At 39.8% G+C, this 17,065-nt stretch overlaps 1 long non-coding RNA gene across 1 annotated transcript in view; it reads left to right on the forward strand.

Moving 5' to 3' along the window:
* Positions 1 to 16,779: 16,779 nt before the first annotated feature.
* The window catches only part of LOC141981540 (uncharacterized), a 33,524-nt gene continuing 33,238 nt past the window's right edge, over positions 16,780 to 17,065 (forward strand). Inside the window, exon 1 of the long non-coding RNA XR_012637816.1 lies at positions 16,780 to 16,867. This is a non-coding gene — a long non-coding RNA (uncharacterized LOC141981540). The remainder of the gene's footprint in view (positions 16,868 to 17,065) is intronic.

Raw genomic sequence — 17,065 nt, forward strand, 5'->3', positions numbered from 1 at the left:
TTTGATTCTTGCTAAATAACTTTTCCGTTTCTGAATTCTTATTTGTTTCAGTCATCTCTGTGTAAATATTTATTCTGGGAGATGCAGAAGTTATATTGCATTATACATGAAGGTGGTATGAAAAAAAATGAATTTCATGAAAAAAATGAATTTCTTTAAAAAAAACAATTTTTAAATAAAAGCAAAGATTAGCAATGTTGTTCCAAGCAATGTTGTAGAGCTCAAATTTTGCTTTTCATTGTTCCCCCACCCCCAATCATATTGTAAGGAAGAGGAAAGGATGCTATAGTTTTCATTGAACCATAACTCAACCCCCCCTCTGAAAACAGTGTATCTTTTGATCTGAAAATTACTTTTTCTTAGAATGCAAATTTGTATTTAGAAATCCATAGTTTCTAGGTATTTGCTTTAAAATATGAGTATATTTTCACTCAAAATCAGTCTTATTTTGAGCCATACCAACAAAATGTTATGGGTTTTCATTGTAACATTTTCACAAAATCAAATGAATTACGAAAATGTCTAATTTCAAGGTTCAAAATTTCACTGCAAGCATTTGGCATGCTGATAATACTATCTCAGTTGTATTTCTGGAGCCTAACAACTTTATTTTATCCTTGTTTCAACTATTCAAGGAAGTGCATGCAAGAGCCAGTTCTATCCTTCTTCCCAATTCATGCCAACTGGTAGACATTACTAGGTTGATTTTGAAATATCACAAATCATAGTTAGGGCACCTTGACTCGCACTGTTCTTTTACCACAATTTCCAGACTCTCTCACATGCTCATATTTTTAGTACAAACCAACAATTACAAACAGGAAAAAAAATCAGAAACTCTGATGTGAAATCCTGACCAAACTGAAATCAGTGCAAAGCTCTCATTACCTTCAATAGGGCCAGGATTTCACTCCTTGCATTTAATTTTCTATTTGAAAGCAAATTAAGAAGTTATTCATAATGACCCTTTTTAATAATAATCCTTATTTCACTATTACTCTATTTGCAAATATCATACAGTATTGTTACTCAAGGTGAAGAATAGGCACAGAGAAGTAATGACAGGTTTCAGAGTAGCAGCCGTGTTAGTCTGTATCCGCAAAAAGAAAAAGAGTACTTGTGGCACCTTAGCGACTAACCAATTTATTTGAGCAGAAGCTTTCGTGAGCTACAGCTCACTTCATCAGATGCATTCAGTGGAAAATACAGTGGGGAGAAATCCGAAGTGAAGTGAGCTGTAGCTCCCCCACTGTATTTTCCACTGAATGCATCCAATGAAGTGAGCTGTAGCTCATGAAAGCTTCTGCTCAAATAAATTTGTTAGTCTCTAAGGTGCCACAAGTACTCCTTTTTTTTTTTTTTTTAAAGAGAAGTAATGGTTGGTTTCCATTATTCACCTGCGGAAGCTCTGAAGGGTGAGGTAAACAAATAAAGAATACTGGAAGCTCTCAAAAGGAAAAAAAAATACTGCTTGAATATAAAACTGAATGCTGAGGCTAAGGATCATAGAATCATAGAATATCAGGGTTGGAAGGGACCTCAGGAGGTCATCTAGTCCAACCCCCTGCTCAAAGCAGGACCAATCCCCAATTAAATCATCCCAGCCAGGGCTTTGTCAAGCCTGACCTTAAAAACTTCTAAGGAAGGAGATTCTACCACCTCACTAGGTAACGCATTCCAGTGTTTCACCACCCTCCTAGTGAAAAAGTTTTTCCTAATATCCAACCTAAACCTCCCCCACTGCAACTTGAGACCATTACTCCTTGTCCTGTTATCTTCTACCACTGAGAATAGTCTAGAACCATCCTCTTTGGAACCACCTCTCAGGTAGTTGAAAGCAGCTATCAAATCCCCCCATTTCTTCTCTTCTGCAGACTAAACAATCCCAGTTCCCTCAGCCTCTCCTCATAAGTCATGTGTTCCAGTCCCCTAATCATTTCTGTTGCCCTTCGCTGGACTCTCTCCAATTTTTCCACATCCTTCTTGTAGTGTGGGGCCCAAAACTGGACACAGTACTCCAGATGAGCCTCACCAATGTCGAGTAGAGGGGAATGGTCACGTCCCTCGATCTGCTGGCTATGCCCCTACTTATCCATCCCAAAATGCCACTGGCCTTCTTGGCAACAAGGGCACACTGTTGACTCATATCCAGCTTCTCGTCCACTGTCACCCCTAGGTCCTTTTCCGCAGAACTGCTGCCTAGCCATTCGGTCCCTAGTCTGTAGCGGTGCATTGGATTCTTCTGTCCTAAGTGCAGGACCCTGCACTTATCCTTGTTGAACCTCATCAGATTTCTTTTGGCCCAATCCTCCAATTTGTCTAGGTCCCTCTGTATCCTATTCCTACCTGCCACCGTATCTACCACTCCTCCTAGTTTAGTATCATCTGCAAATTTGCTGAGAGTGCAATCCACACCATCCTCCAGATCATTTATGAAGATATTGAACAAAACTGGCCCCAGGAACGACCCTTGGGGCACTCCACTTGATACCGGCTGCCATCTAGACATGGAGCCATTGATCAGTACCCGTTCAGCCTGACAATCTAGCCAACTTTCTACCCACCTTATAGTGCATTCATCCAGCCCATACTTCTTTAACTTGCTGACAAGAATACTGTGGAAGACCGTGTCAAAAGCTTTGCTAAAGTCAAGAAACAATACATCCACTGCTTTCCCTTCATCCACAGAACCAGTAATCTCATCATAGAAGGCAATTAGATTAGTCAGGCATGACCTTCCCTTGGTGAATCCATGCTGACTGTGGTGATGAGCTGATGGCAATATGCAAGATAAATTTGGTGTCACCATAAGCAAGCGAATGGTTAACAAAATTGGCTAAATAAATAATAATAAAAATAAATAAATAAAAAGCATTTGGGAAAGACCAAGCAGATATTATAACTAAGTTTACTTTCACACACTGTTCATAATTTGTTTCTTTGGCCTCTAGCCATTGACTTCTCATTTTAGATATGAAGGAAAGGAAGAGTGAGAATCAGGGCAAAAGCTGGATTGATGTCAGGGAGATGTTTCACAATATTATCTTCATGGATGAGACAACCACAGAGAGGGAAAGACACAACAAAATACACTTTTATCACTTGGATATTTGCCTATATAAGCCACGAACAAATTACCCACTGAAGTTTTGTGTCTGGAGACCTATTAGCAGACAAAATGGATTGTCTACACGAAGATACATTTCTTCCCCTATGGATTTTTACTTTTTATACATATAAACAAAAAAAAATGCATTCTAACTATGATGCATTTTATTTGTTTTATTTATATTTCTAAAATTGAATTTTTTGGGGGGAAGGAGTTAGGGTTGAAGTGGTGAAGAAGGGGTTGTTAGAGTACACGAGAGAAATATAAAAAGGAGAGAGAAACCGAAAGGAAGGATATGACAAGAAGAAAAGAGATTGGTGGAGACACATCCATTTAAGGTATCTCATCCTCATTTTACAGATGGTGAAAACTGGGGCAAGGAATGTTAAGGCCAAAATTTTCAGACCTGGAAAACTTAAGAGAGGCACCTGAATTCATGCTTAGGCAATTAAATAAAAGTAGCCTGATATTCAGGGATGCTCAGACCTTCCAGTAAAGTCAACAGGATTTGTAGGAGTATAAACAAGTATGGAAACAGAATCACAGCACTGTAGGGCTGGAAGGCCCTTGAGAGCTCACTTAGTCCTTCCCCCCCCACACACACACATTGAAGCAGGACCAAGTATACTTAGACCATCCCTGACAGACGTTTGTCTAGCCTGTTCTTAAACACATCCAGTGATGATCAAAGACTTGTGACATGCTCAAAACCACAGAGGGATCCACTGCCCTCATTACTCCACCATCACCCTTCTTCTGTTTTCCCTTTAGTAGTGGTGACAACCTTGGAACAGTACAATGTTACAATAAAGGAATTGAACCCCTATTGACCACTCCATATTTGCATACTTCTTTTAGTACCAGACACATTTTTGTCTTGCTATTGTCACTTCCTCCATTGACATATGGCTTTCAGGAAACCATGGTGAGTTTCCCTTCAACCACAGAGGTATTCAAAACAGTTAAATGAGGAAAAGCAGAAAATAGAGGAAAATGTGGATGTTTCAGGATTCAAATTAGGCATTTAAACACCCCCCTCCCCATATTAATCTTCCTTCTGTGCAATTATAAAGAAAACCAAACCTTTAGGCATGCCCAGCTGAGGATATTAACTTTCCAAACCTTTTTCAGAGCTGACTGTTTCACTGCCTTTATAGAAAAGTGCATGGCATGCACTGCACAGTCCTGGTCTAATCAAAAATAATTTAATTAAAAAATTGCTGCATAGGTGTTTTTTTCCACTAGACTACACAAGCATTTTAAGTTATCTTTCACTTTTTCCCCTTTGGACTTTAATGCTTACAAATGGAGTTTCACGCTTCATGAAACAAAGATTAGCAGGCCACTTGGGCAAACAACTAGCAGGTAACATGATAATGCCAAACTCTGGATCTGTGGTGGGACCTGAGAGTCCAACGAAACTCATCTCAGGTGGAGAATATAGGGAAGGAGCTTCTTATGACACTCTGTAATCACTCTCGCTTTGGTCATCCCAGGTCAGTAATAACTAGCAGCTCTCACAATTTTATCACAAGTCTGATATTTGGTAATTTTTTTAAGCCACAGCTCCTAGAGTCATATTATTACACGAGAATCTCTACTTTCATTTAAAAAAATCCAGTTCTCCAGTGGAGAAAAGCTTGAACCCTAAAGACTCAAAAACCAAAAGGCAAATAAAAGTAATGCATCAATTTAAAAAAATCATGATTTTTGGAATGCTTGGACTTGGCAATACTGATAGCTCCAGAAAGCATATCCCACCCACTGTACACTGAAGAAGGTTCACTCTTTTGAGAAGGAAACAAAGAAGATGCTTAAGGATCCTATACCTAGAAACTTCCTCTTTCCTCCTCTTCCCCTTCTCCTTATGCATTCACCACCGTGGAGTCTAGAGGCAAAGTGGCAGTGCAGACTGACACCAAAGCAAACACATTTGCGATGCCTTTGATGGAAGCTTCCCCCGCCACACCAACCCCTTTAACTCCTTCCTCACACAGCCTCCCCCACACACAATACACCCACCTGCTTCATTCCTTGTAGAATGACTTGTGAGTAGCAACTTGATCTTAATATTTTGTTTCCTGTGAACAAATCTCTCTACTATGTTTAGCAGAGGAGGAAAAGTCCCTCATTGTGGCTACAAAAAGTCTTTTGAATTTACATTATCCATAAAATATGCAACTATGTATGTTCTACACTCACACACAGCCAGTGCTGCTGAATTGCTTAATACAGCCTTATGTGAGAGGAACACTATAGTGATACCTGAACACATGCACTTTTAAGCTCATAATGAACCACATTAGAGCAATGCTTTCAGGATAAAACAGTAATTACTTTAGTACCTGGAGTAATTAAAAATCACAGAATTGGATAATGTAAATAAGGTAACCATGCAAGTCAGAGTGAAAAACAACTACTAACCCAGATAGAAAGTACAAAGAATAATGCATCTTGATAGAAGATATAAACAAAGATGAAGCTCACCAGGAGACACAGGTATGTGTCTGACATAACACAGGAATCATTGTATATATTAATGTGTAGGATTCCATAGAATGTATGTATCTAGTGTACCATGTTTCATAAGAATCTGTTAATTTAGTGCCTTGATACTTATAGTTCTCATCTGGACACTGTCTCTGGTATTTCTGGTTGGTGGCAATGCTGATAATGTGATGGCCCAATCACTGGCTAGTCTCTTCCCCACTGATATAACTACATTACCAGTACTTCTCTGGTTCACACGCCATCACCAGACCATTTCTCTCTCAAAAGGATAATTATTTATTTTTATAGCACCAACAACACGACTAGGCTAAACTATATCATTATATCTGTCCAAGCCCATGACACCAGCTTACATCCTCCCTCCCAGCACTGTCCCTTTGCTAACAAAGATTGGCCCTAGCCATTTTCCTTGGCCCGGGCAGAAAACATTTCACTGGTGGTCTCCTGCCCATGAGCACCAACAAACAGCCCCACCGTGGTGTGGCGGCATCCCCTGGAAGTTGGCATGCAGTGCAACCATTTTGCCCACCCCCAGAACGAGCCCTAATGCTAACTTCTTGAAGGTCCTCTACACTGTTCTATTCATACATGGTGAAAATTGCTTTTCATCCATAGCCCTGATCAAATTCCCTTTATTTCCCATATTTCACTTAGTTCATCCAGGCAAGACATCATCTCCCTCTTCAGAGTTAATTAGTTGCCCTCAGGCTGACACAATTAAAGCTATTTATAGCTTCTCCTTTGCCCATGGAGACACATTTTCAAACTGGATGGAAGAGTCAAACAACACTCATAGTCTTGCTATTCAAGTAGTTTATTCTTCATAGCAGTGCAATCCAAGAATATCAATGTGACACAAAGACCCCTTAGCAAATGGTCCCCTGTTCTTTGCAAACAACTCGTGTCTCAGTCCTGACAATCTCACTACACCAAACACATGTCTTGAAGAGGTAACATGTAAGGTATCTTCAGAAAGCTTATAGCTTATCAAGACTCATTATCACTGTGAGATGTATGTACGGGAATATTTAAGGAATAATGTGACTATACTGAAAGTATGCATTGAGGTCCTGGAGTAAAAAAGTTAGTCACCTGGGGGAAATATATCTCAGTGATGGCCCATTGAAGTAGAAGCAAGATGTCAGCCCTTCTTGGTTAGCCAGTGATGCACTGCAAAACTCAGTTGTATAGCCATCCCAAGAATATCAATGGAAAACTATTGAAACCACGTGGAAGTAAGAAAGGAACAATAGGCAGGAGATTGTCCTGTCTATAAATAGAGACAAAAGATTGTTTCAGTATAACAGAGTGGGGAGAGGCACTCTATATCCATTCACTGAGGAAACATCTTGTGCAGCAGGAGTATTTCCATTAAAGTTTGGATCCTGTAAAACAGTCAGCTCTCCAATGGACTAAACTTTGTGGGGAAACCTACTTTATAAGATAGGAAAGGTAATTATTAATAAGTATAGGTCCTAGTTCACATGTCATGATGCTATTTGATTCCATTGCACTTCCTCGTTTTTAGTTGAATCTCCATTCTTTCTTAAATAAATCTTCTCTTGTTCAATTACAAGTGCTATGTGATACAGAGGAACAGTGATTTAAGGTAAAACTGGATACTCTGCTCCTTTGAGGGCAGAGGATATGGGATTTCTGTGAGTAGCCACTGTCAGGGGCTGGATATCACAGGGGAATATTTCAAGTGGACTTGGGGATTAGGTGCACCTCCTGTCAACCTGCAAGGCAAAGACATGCATGGCATAGCCCAGAGGAGAGTGCTTGAATGGCTAATAACAGACTTGTGGTGTTAGGAAGCTAGCCACCACAGGCAAAGCTACCTGTCGCTAGAGGCAGGAGGGGTAACAAGGTAACAATTCTTGGTATCCTGCGACCATTACAATCAGAATGCTCTGTTTCCCAGAATTCTGCAGCATTCTATCAGAGTGAGCACATTCCAGGTGTCTAGCCTGATTCTAGGTGTCAGTGCCTGATCTAAAGTCCATTGAGTCAATGAAAAGATTCCAGATGACTTGGACGGTTGTGTGGTATTCTCTGGAACAACCAAAGTATTTTCAACAGGAAACAAAACTACAGCTGGGTGAAATTTTTCTTCCAAATCTTTTTCCTGTAAAAAATGCAGATTTGGTGACATTAAAACATTTCACAACTTCATGCTGGTTTTGCCAAATTGTTTTGGTTGGGGAAAAACAAAACAAAAGAATCAGAAAATAATTGAAATGTTTCATTTTGATATTTTTGAAATGAAATGTTCTGATTTTTCAGTTTGAAAAGAATGTATATTTCAAATTTCCTTCAATTTTATTGAAAACACGAAAGGCCCAAAATACAAATAAAACCTTTCATTTCCAGTCAGTGAAACATTTTATTCTATCCAAACTGATTTTTTAAAACTTTTTGATTCACTGAAAGTTTCAAGAAAATTCTGTTTCTGGTCACCCCAACCTGAAATAATTCCAGCAAAACCGAGGGGGGGGGGAGGGGAGAATTGTCAAAAAACTGAAAAATCCATTATTTGCACCACTCCAACCAAATCCCTTTGCATTACACCTTCAGTTCTTTTCCCAATGTATACTTCTCTCCCTCCCTCACTAAACAATGTTTTCTCCATATTCACTAGCTCGTTTTGAAACAATAGAGAGGAGTCTTTGCTAATCATAAACATTAATTTTAAATCCTTAAAGACAAGTTTGCTTAAAATGACTGCTATAAAAATATAAATATTAACCTGTGCAAGAAGAGCAATTAGGAACATACTATGCATTCCAGGACATCTTTAATTGTTTTCTTAATACTCTTAGTCTGAATTTTCCTATCTTTGTTTTGTTTTCTGATATTCTCTTTGGATTTGCCAAGAAGATTGCATTCATATCAAAACCCAATAAAACTGCCAATTATTAAGGGTACTACATGTATGTTCAAATACAGTAATAATAGGCAAAAAACAGTTAATACACTGTTATGCCCCTGAAAAGAGAACTGAAAGGTACAAGGAATCCAGAAGCTGGAATGCCACATCAGCAGAGTGTTCAATTCAGTATGATAATGTCAGCAACTTAAACTGCTGAGTGGTCAGGGGAAATGTAAAACATTTATGTTCTAATATGGCAGCAGGACAGTGCAGCAAATATTTGTCATTATTTTCTTTATTCTTCCATCCAGTTCAGATTCTCCGACTCTCCCTACTCCAGTCATCATGAATACCAGGCAAAGGGCTATCATTCATCTAAATATAGTTAGGGTATGTTTTGATAGCACAAGGGGTGCAAACCTGAGAACTCTGGATTTAGATTTTGGTCAAGGTTGAAATATTTGTCAAACTAATAGCACCTTCATCCAAGTTCCCAATTCTACCCAGGTTCTGGAGTTTTGCTTTTGCATTGCAAGGTTCTTCTTGAATAGCTGTTTTTCATGGCTTTGTCTTGACTAGAAAAGTGAATTTAGTTCAGTCTTAGCTGACACATGCTAGCTAAATCCAACCTTTTTTGTTTTTTTACTGTAGATTCAGGGTAATGACTGTAGCTCAATTTCATTTGGTTGAATTCGAGCCTCAGCAGGAATCTATCCAACAGAGTGACCCACTAGGTTTGACCTTGAAGTGCTAGGTTTTACCTTGAAACTACACTAGGAAAAAGGTTGAGTGGAGGTTAGGCTTAGAGAGCATATCAGGTAAACCCAACCTAAACTGGATCATTTGACCTAATCAAGACAAAGACCATGTGAACAACCACCTGTACTTAAGGATCAAGCTTCTAGAAGGCAGGGTCTTCTGAGCCACCATAGAAAGGGTCAGAATATCAGGGTTGGAAGGGATCTCAGGAGGTCATCTAGTCCAACCCCCTGCTCAAAGCAGGACCAATCCCCAATTTTTGCCCCAGATCCCTAAATGGCCCCCTCAAGGATTGAACTCTCAACCCTGGGTTTAGCGGGCCAAAGCTCAAACCACTGAGCTATGGTGTCTGTGTATGAAGATTGTTTCTTTGGGTGATGCAGGGCTCATCTAGACTTATTGCTTTTCCACACAGCTGGGCTTTCCTGCTAAATATACTTCAAGAATGAGCTCTTAGCAAATGGGCTTATCTGGGCCAATCGTAGCACATGGCGTAACACTGCTTTGTCTGTTGAAGTGGACTCACAATACAGGTATGTCTGCATTAAAGATTTAACCCTCTGTGTCTGAGCACTTGGTTAGCGTAGCCATAGTGCAAAGACACTATATATCCAAGTTAGAAGCCACTCTCTTAATGCTTTCCCAGTGAATTGTGGGAGAACTTCTCTGTCCCTCTGGGCACACAGGAGGAACTGTGGGATGGTGTTGGAGGACTACTGACACTCAAGAGATTTAGCCTTCACCCTTATTGCAAATTGGGCAGGTTACCAGCCCAAGTGAAAGTAGCACTCATAGCTCCAGAGGGCCAGATAGCTTGGATAGAAAACACCACTAAACTCAAGAGAGGGGTTTGTGTGGATGGTTGGGGCAACACCAAGTAGCTGGGTAAGTAGCTGGGCTAACTTTGCCTTGAAGATGTACCCTTAAATGGGTTTGATCAGTTATCTGGGTCATAGTGAGATGGCCTCGGAAGTTTTGGATTTCTACCTAAAACTTTCATCCAGTCTTTGTTGTAACAAAAATTAATCCTATGTAAGGAATAATGTTGAGCAGAAGAACCCACAAACATTAACAGATGGAAGCCTTCTGTCCTTTAAAAGAAATAGGAGGGGAAGAGGAGGGTGGGGATGTCTTAGATACTGGAACCAGGTAGCCAAGAAAGTTAGCTGTATGGCAGGTTAAACCCAGAGGTTTGGATAGTCTTCAGTATAGATTAGAAGCTAAGATCTGCAGTCTTTCTGGACATTGCACAGCCTTTTGTGAAATGGAAAGTGGCAGTTAATTTTCTATCACATACAGGCAGAGGAAGTAGTACTACTAAAATATTATCATGAATGTTGTGATCCAGGCACTAAGCTTTCACTTTGCAAATATTACAATAATCAAATTCAATAATGTGTTAACATTTTAACATTAGCATTGTTATCTATACAGGATTATCTCTCTATTCAACAGCAAATTTCGTAAGTCTACTACAATCTCTTTGTTCCGATGATCCTCGACACCAGAATCCTCTACATAATGAGATGAATACATTTTAATTAAAAATCTGCAGAAGATTACTGCATGCTATAATTGTTGTTGATCTGGTCATCTTAGGCCAAGGTTGGGGAAGGATGTTGTCATATTGGGTATTATTGTTTTTCATTCAGCATGCTGTAGTTCCTACAAATTTGGACCTTTTGCGTGCATAATGAAAACTTGAACTTTGTAACTAATTAAAAAGTCTTTTATTTCTTTCTCTTCCATAAATCCTGTAAAATATGCAGCTTAATATTCTCCTTTAGTATATAGCCCCATTTATTTCTGAAATAAGCTTTCCTATATGGTTCCTTGAGGTTTAAAAACAGTGTTCTATTTTCTGCATGCCATTTTGCACCTGCTAATAATTCTGGATACAATTTTGCAGTTGGAAATTATGGCAGTTAGATCTCCATGATTGTTAGCAAAGGAGAGATCTAGTAGAGCTGGTCCAAAACAAAAAATATTTAATATAAAATTTTCCCATCAGAAAATGTGGTTTTGCTGAAATTTTCGATGGTCAATGCTGACTGATTTTTTTCCTATTTTCGGTTGGGAATTGACATTTTGAATTGACATTCTGAAAAATAGTAAAAAAACAAAACAAAACAAAACTTTCATTTCACTTAATGTTTCATTTCAGTTTTTGGAAAATGGAATTTTTGGTGTTCCATTTTCAGTTTTTGGATTTGAGGTTTTATTTTCCCCCTTCCCTCTTCTCCCCGCTCCCACTGTAATAAATTAGAAAACAGTAAAAACTGGAAAACCAGGCTCCCACTAGAATGTTTAAACTTTCCTCCCCCCCCCCCAACTTTTTCAAGGTGGAAAATAGTAACTATGAAAAGTGGATTTTTCAGACTTGCCTCTCTGTCCCACATCATTCCAAGCTCCCTGGTAACAATAACCCATTACACTCAAATCATTCCAGCAGACTAGTGAAAACCAAAGTATGTCCCATGGACTGCGGCAATGTGACCACTAATTTCTTATAACAGTTTTTTTAAAAAATACAAGGCTTGGGGAGGAATAGCATCTATGAGAACACATCAGACCTATAGTCATGGTGAAAAGGTGCCTCAATGCTAAGAGTTAAAGTTGTGGGGCAGATCCACAGTTTTTGTAAATTATCATATACCCACTGAACTCAATTCATTTACTCCACCTGAGGATTTGCCTCTTATTAGTGCTATTTGTTGTGGCAGTGCCTAAGACCCAACCATAAATGGAGCCCCATTGTGCTAGCCAGTGTACAAATAGATTAGCAGAGAGTCCTTGCCCTGAAAAGCTTACAATCTAAATAAAACTAAGAACAGCCATACTGGGTCACACCAATGGCCATCTAGCCCAGTATCCAGTCTTCTGACAATGGCCAGTGCCAGATGCTTCAGAGGGAATGTACAGAACAGAACAATTATAGAGTGATCCATCCCGTCTTCAAGACAGGAGAGTCATAGGGTGGGAGTAGGTGTAGAACACACAAACAGAGTGAACAATGGGATAGTAGGAAATGTGTAATTACCACAATTTTTTGGGTGAAAGTAGGTATCAGCTACATGGAATGAAAAGGGAAGGGAAAGAGGATGAATGGAACAAAGCAGATGGGAAGAAGGTTAAAAGCATCAGGTTGTAGGCAATTAGTTCATTTCATCATCCATTTATCATTGTGTTAGGTGGTGTTATCGTCAATTCATATGCTATTTCATAGATAATCAATGTATGTTAAATGGATTTAAGTTGTAGGATTATAGAAGTATAAGATTGACAAGTATTTAGGAGTGATGATTGTGTATTTAGGTAGATAAATAAAACAGGTCTGAAACGCCAGACCTACAGGCTGAGACCTGTAAGATTTTAGCTTAGCCAGATGAGGCCATAGACTTAAGAATGCTCAATATGAGTGGGTGACTGAGGAATAACCCTTTGTCAGTATGGTCACAAAATTACTGTAAAGATGTCCGACTAGGTGACGTTACAGAAAAGTGGATCTCAATAGACAGCAATGTATTGTCCAAGACCACTAGACATTTGATTGTAATATCTTTGAATATCTGATCCTGACTGCAGAGTACATCTTGTGCTAATGAGATTAAGTAGTAAGAACAACTTATGAAAAATGGGGTACTTCAATATTCATGGGGTGAGGCAGTATAGATAAGGAAAAGAGGGTTGACACCTTCATGCATATGCATAAGGTGTTAGGTGTGGTCAGAATTACAATATAAAAGAGGGTTCCATGGCTGGGTAAAAGTGGGAAGACCCAAGGATCAACCTCATGGGAAACCCCAGCAGGAACCATTCCTCTAGAAATCATCATCTATTGAGCAATCTAGCAGATCCTAGAATGTCTTTGAGGATGTATGACTACAGTTACAATTATTGCATGGGTTTTTGCAGGATTTCTATATGCATGGTTAATTGTAACTTTACTTGTTGGTTTAACAAACCTGTAGCATAGACAAGACTTTGTACTTGTGATTGTGTCTGTGGGCACGATCCTTGGACTTTGTGTATTTCTAGGGTCTCAAAATTTGAGAAAAGCACCAGAAGCAATTTTCACTCTGTGGAGCCTAAAACTGTAGCAACCAGAGCTGAACCCTTGGTGGTGTAATACAACATCACTAAGTTCACTTTAAATAAAATAAAAGGCAACAAGGTATGGAGTGACGGTGAAATGAAGACACTGAAGGAAGCGGAAGGAGAGGCTTGGAGCAAACTGCCAATCAGTACGGGGCAGAGAAAGCCCTGTCAACACTGAATGTCTAAAGGTCCTTGCTTTGGCTGCTTCTGCAGCTGCTCCTCACAGCTAGAGTATCTGGCTGGTTCCTCTCTGCAGTTTGTCCCAAAAGGTCTTGTGGTGGGGGGGCAGAGAAGGCACTACCTGGGGCCTTGTGTCTCCCAAGTGGTGGGGATTCTCATCTGCAAATTCTTGGTCCAGGAGAACATTGTGGGGAAGGGTGGCCCTGGTTGGGCCCCATTTGACCTATTCTCTCCAACTGCAGCTTTGCCTGCTGCTCCTACTGACTGGAGTCTCCATGTGTGCAAGGCCTATGCAGAAATATAGAAAGATAAAGTTCCTGCCCAAAATGGTTTACAGTATGAAATTTAATATATATATAAATTAGAAAAGAGGGTAGGTGAACAGGATTCAGCCGCAGACTACTGAAAGTAATGGGTGACTAGGACATCCATTGTTACCTTCCACATTATGTATACAAAATAAAATTTAAAAATAAATTTAATCTATACTTGAGCCTGGCATTTCTCCTACAGATAAACTATTCCTCATTGGGAGTTCTGTGTCTTTGGCAGTGCAGAAGCCCCGTATACAACAAGAAATTCAAAAGTTCTCTCTTGGTTCTCTCATTTTGCATTTTCTTCTCTTCAATCAGCAACAGCCCTTGCCAAGATAAGTTACCTCTGTCTCTCAGCCTTCATGTTTCTGAAAGCAGTTTAGGAAACTGACAGTATCCAAGAGTGAACTTCAGATGAGTAGCCTTCAGTAGAGAATGCAATATTGGTTTGATCTGTGCATATTCTTATTCACCTGTCCATGCAATCTCTATGAAACAGACAAAAAAATGTATGTGTATAATACAATTACAAATCCGTGATCGCCTAGGACTTCATAGTAAATGTTAATGCTGGTTGAACAGAAAAATAATGTAACTATAATTTCACAAATATAAACTCCAAGATAGAATTAGGGGACCACAGGATTCATTATTCCCTAATTTTAGAACAAACAATTAGTTTGAAATTATCTGTGAATCCTGCAGTTATCACCAGTTTAGCACCATATTATGCTAAACACATGCTAGAAGTTTGTATTTTTGTTATTTGAGCGTTTATAAAGGCGTTTCAATCAGGGAACAGAAACAATACCATGAGTCTTAAGCAACTGGTCATACAACTTAACTAATGAATATTAAGTAGTCTAGTTTGTGTACAACCCAGGAGCTGAAGATATTCACGGAATACATCTGGAGATTACGTAAGAAAATAAACACATATATTTGTAGAAAGCTAGAAAGATTTGTGAAGTTGCAACAAGTCAAAAGAGGGAGTATATTCATAACCAATCTTCTAAATTGTTCAACCAGTTATATTTACCAGTACACTGTATATGACCACTTTAAATGTCATTGTACTGTAGTAATGGGGCATAGAATTCAGATGCTTCTGCTACAAGAACACAGCCTCTCTCTACCACTTGAGACAAAAAAGAATCTGCTGGCTACTACCAATAAAGGACGTATGACACACAGCTCAGAAGTTCTGATACTATCCAGAGAGGGCAATGGTCCATAGTAGTTAGAGAAAAGGCTGATGCACCAAGGGTATGTCTACACAGCAAAGAAAAATCCACAGCTGCCCGTGCCAGCTGACCTGAGCTCAGGTGCAGGGCTGTTTCATTGCTACGTAGACTTCAGACTTGGGCTGGAACCCAGGTTCTCGGACCCTGTAGGGTGGGAGGGTCCCAGCCCGGGCTCCAGCCTGAGCCCGGAAGTCTACACAGCAATGAAACAGCCCCACAGCCTGAGTCGGCTGGCATGGGCCAGCCATGGGTTTTTCTTTGTTGTGTAGACATACCACAAGAGAATCAAGGGGTTCTAATTTAAATCGAGCCATTGACTCATTTTTTTCTTAGTTTCTTAAACTTCTGTGCCTCAGTTAGGACCTTTATTGCAAACCAAAAGCTAAATCTGAACTGTTCTACCCTCAGTGTACAGTATATTGAAAGATACACAGTAGAAAGTTTTTACAGTGAAATGATTATTTTCACAGATTATCATCGCTGCAGGCTTGCCCATGCAAAGTACTGAGGCCTTCCAAGAGGAGCTGAGTACTCTTCGCTTCCATAAACTTCAGTGGCAATCAAGAGTACTCAGCATCTTGTAGGATCAATCCCTACAAGACAAGGTTCCTCCTAAATGGAACTGCACTTGCAATGCACTGAGACAAAGGGAGGCAGCTCTGCCTTAAGACCTGGCTTTTATTACTGCCACTGACACTTGTGTCTACACTGCGAAAAAGCCCGCCAAACAACAAACAACAAAAAAAACCCCTGTGGTTGCAAGTCTCAGAGTCCAGTCAGCTGACTCAGGCTTACTGGACAGGGCTAAAAATAGAAGGGTATACTTTCCCATTTGGGCTGGAGTTCGGGCTCTCCCCCCTTGCCAATTTTCAGAGCCTGGGCTCCACCCCAAGTGAGAACAACTACACCGATATGGCCCTATTGTCTGAGCCTGAGTAAGCTGACACAGACTCTAAGGGTCGTTGCTGCAGGGTTTTTTTTAATTATTGTGTTGCGGTGTAGACATGTGCCTCCTCGATAAGTCACTTAACCTTTCTAGGCTTCATTTCCCCTTTATTTAAAAGGACGATAATAATAGTTCCCAATCTTACTGAAGCACTTTAAGATCCTTGGCTGAAAAATTCTGTATAAGTGCAAAACATTCATTAATTATTGTTATTAATTTGGAAGTTTTGTTCTACTTAACACAAGTGAAGTAACACTATATCTGTGTTCCACTGTATCGTTATCTTTCTCTGACAGAGTAATATCCTAGAATAACTAATGGCCTTGGGAAATGCTTATTTGCCACAGCTGTGGGGTCTGCAGAGGTGCTTGAGCTGGAGCCTGAACTGGAACTCATGCCCCCACTACTGTGGTCCAAAAGAGCCCAAACACTTTGATCTTCAGAGCATGCAAAGTACATCTCTTTTCCCAGCTTTCAGGACAGGCTACTGTTTGTAACTGGGGTGAGTTACATATTTTTTCCCTGCTGGTTTTGGAGAAGCTTCTGAGTTTGTTTTTGTTAATACGAGCACAATTACATTTTTAACATATGGCAACGGACTTTGCCTCTACTGTGTAAATCTAAATTAATAAATAACTCCTCTTTGCTTTTCCTATCACTGCAGAAATCATAGTCAGTCATACCTTGTTTGGCATGTGTCACTGAAATGTTTCTGAACTGTAACTTTTATGCTTACTTGAATTTCTCTCCCGTTTGCAACTGCTGTTAGCAGATTCCACAGGGGCCTCAGAATGGACCTTAAAAGCCTGGAGGTAGCAGAATCAACAGCAGAAGGTAATGAGAAGGGCTGCACCCTGAGCGTTGCTCTGTGTGCGCAATGTGCAACAGATGCTTTTGTAACAGCTGGGAGGAAACAATTAGCATATCAAAGAGACATGTTGTAGTGTCACATTGCATAGTCTTCAGCAACCGAGACCTTAGGCTTGAAATATCCAAACAATGAAATATATTGAAAGGGATGCTGGCAACCTG

This window comes from Natator depressus, chromosome 2, assembly GCF_965152275.1.
Source record: "Natator depressus isolate rNatDep1 chromosome 2, rNatDep2.hap1, whole genome shotgun sequence".
NCBI lineage: Eukaryota > Metazoa > Chordata > Testudines > Cheloniidae > Natator > Natator depressus.